At 39.0% G+C, this 2813-nt stretch overlaps 1 pseudogene; it reads right to left on the reverse strand.

Annotated features, from left to right (window-relative positions):
• Positions 1-252: 252 nt before the first annotated feature.
• Positions 253-1660, reverse strand: LOC101659379 (annotated as a pseudogene).
• Between the last annotated feature and the right edge of the window lie 1153 nt (positions 1661-2813).

The following is a 2813-nucleotide window of genomic DNA, read 5'->3' on the forward strand; positions in this document are numbered from 1 at the left end:
ACATATGTCTTATATCCTCATGCCAGATATTAAAACAAAGCAATTTTAATACAAGGTGCACACCACATGCCCTTGCAGAAAACTGCATTTCTTGATCAGTTACGAAGCACTGTAAGAAAGCATAGTTAAGGCTAGGAAAGACTACCAAAATGTTTTTTTCATGCTGCAACCTTGTTTCCAATTTAGTGACTGCTGCTATGGAATCAGATAACAACACCGACAACATTATTAGGAGCTTAAGATGTTTTATTATTATTTAGTAGCAACTGAGTTTCTGGATTTGAATCCCTTGGCAGCAAGAAACAAGTTCTCCCATTTGCACATTAGCACCTGAGAGTCAAGAGGTTAAATTAGCAGCACAAAAGATACTGCACTTCTGATTGTAGCATTTGTAGCATTTGGCAGACTGGAAGGAAAGGAGGCTGTGGTATAAGTTGAAGGGATTGTGGGCAACAGGAAGAAGATACCGAGAGAAAGTAAAACTCGCCTCTTACATGTCCTCTGTGATAACCACCATAGCAGGTCCTGTCGTCTTTCATGGGAGCCTTTCACCTTCCCTTCCAGGGACCACACATTTCATCTTCTTCTTTTTGATTTTGCTCTGCTTGCTTCTATTTTTCACTACAAAGCACAACCAGTGAATTAGTCATCTTTTTTTAAGTCATCTATTGCCAGTGAAATACACACATCTAGAATGAAAGGTTTCCGAACGGCAGGCATAATAAATAGAGTGACTTTTCGTATTGTGTAATTTTATCTTGTCATAACTTTCCAATCTCTGGGAAGGCATCTCTTGAGGATGGGTTCGTAGCATCAGTTACAAAACCTGTACCATTTACACCAAAAGCTTATTTTGCTACTTCGCGGTCTGGCTCTTCCTGTGATTTCTTTAGTCGTAGTTTATCTAATTGTTCTTCTGCTGTTAGCACTTTAGGTCCTTCGGGTTCTTCCAACCTCTTTTTAACTTTTGGTTACCTTTTCACTTTATCCTTAAATCTTCTCTGTTATTTTTTCTTTTCTGACACATTAACTTTTGCTTTTTCTTCATTCTCCTATTTTCCTCCTCCTCCTCCTCCCAGTTATCCTTGATGTCTTCATCCTGATCCTTACCTTCCAGTGATACCTACCTCTCACCTTCAGCACAAGTTCTCCACAGAGAGCGTGTCAGCATCCAGAACCAGAGGATCTACTACTTGGAATATACATGGCCTTCGAGGGACACCAGCCTAAGTTAGAGCTCCTGCCAACCACCTGTCCACACAGCCAACCAGCGCTGCATCCAGTGGCCCCAATGCATCCTTTGTGGTTGCTGATGCTAGTAGAGATGCAAAAATCCAGTAGACTTGGTATCATCCACTAAGGTTCTTTGACAGTAGATTCTGGATCCAACTATTACAGGCTGTCATAAAATCCATGAGGACTTTCCCTTTTTTGTCTGGCCAGTGGGAAGAACATATCTTGCACTGAGGAGTTCCCCAAATCCACACTGACTGGGTCAGGAAGTTCCCTATAAGATAGACCAGTCATACGCTCCTTGATTTTGGCATTGTTAATAACAGAACGAAAAGGGATTGTATCAGATTCCTCATCACTTAATCTTAGCTCCAATCTAAGAACAATTAGTACTTATGACAAGGCTCTGCTCAATACTCACCCGCATGACGGAAAAATGGAAGGTAAATAGCACTACAACAAAGTGTGGTGAAGAAATTTGATGGGGTCCAGTTATAAGAAAAAATAGTGTCTGGTGTCTTAACAGCTTGTTTTCAAACCAGCATCCATGTAAGTGAGATGTCAACTAAGCTCACATGGAAGAAGCACACCAACATCTGTAACCCAAGGATTGTAAGTGATATAACTCAAATCCCAAGGAGGGAATGATATCAGAGCTTAATTTGTATAATTACAGTTTGCAGAAAGCTATGGATGACAGTGCAAGCCCAAAATATACATGCAAGATCTACACAAAGAATAAGACTCGGGTGTTTTCCCTCTGACCATAATTGAGGGGTGGGAAAATCTTGTTATCAGACAGACAACTTGGGTAGATATGATTATAGTAGACTAAAATGATAAATCTGACATGAATGGTTAAAACCTTGCCATTTAATCCTTTTTGATACACTTTGGGTTTGATCTGGTTTTTAATATGTTCCTTTTTGTTTTGTTTTCATTGGAGTTTATCTCTGTTGTATCGTATTACTGTTGGTAGCATTCTTGACTCTCTTATGTATTTTTCTATGTTTTTTGGTATATGAAAGCCAGGTTGGGTGGTTCTATAGAGGCAATAAGAAGAATAAGGGCTCCTGGGGAGTAGCACAAGGGAAGTAGTGGGGTTGTGACGTTAGGGAGCTGATATCAAGGAGTACAAGAAGGAAGAAAATGTTTTGAAAGTGATTGTGGTAGTGATTGTACAACACCGCTTGATATGACTGAACTATTGAAAGGTAGGATATCTGGATTACATCCTAATGAAATGACTCGGCGCAAACAAAAAAAGAACACTTTAAGATTTATTCTGAAGTGCAATGTTGTCAGTGAAAGGATAACATCATATATTTATCCATATAGGATAGATCCATAAATCCATAGTAGGAAGACCAGTCAATACATCTATTGTGGCACCCATCACCAATGCCAAACATTAGAAAATTGAAAACTTACTGATTTTTTGCAATCTAAAATTGATCAAATATGCAAATAAAATCCATTTTTCACTAATGTGTTTAGAATGCTAAAGCTGGAAACAGAGAGGAAGGAAGAGGAAGGATCAGTAGTTGGAAAATAAAATCCTGGTATAGAAACAAAACTGG

Source organism: Echinops telfairi, unplaced genomic scaffold, assembly GCF_000313985.2.
Source record: "Echinops telfairi isolate 266 unplaced genomic scaffold, ASM31398v2 ScPeMD7_7469;HRSCAF=8507_1, whole genome shotgun sequence".
Lineage (NCBI taxonomy): Eukaryota > Metazoa > Chordata > Mammalia > Afrosoricida > Tenrecidae > Echinops > Echinops telfairi.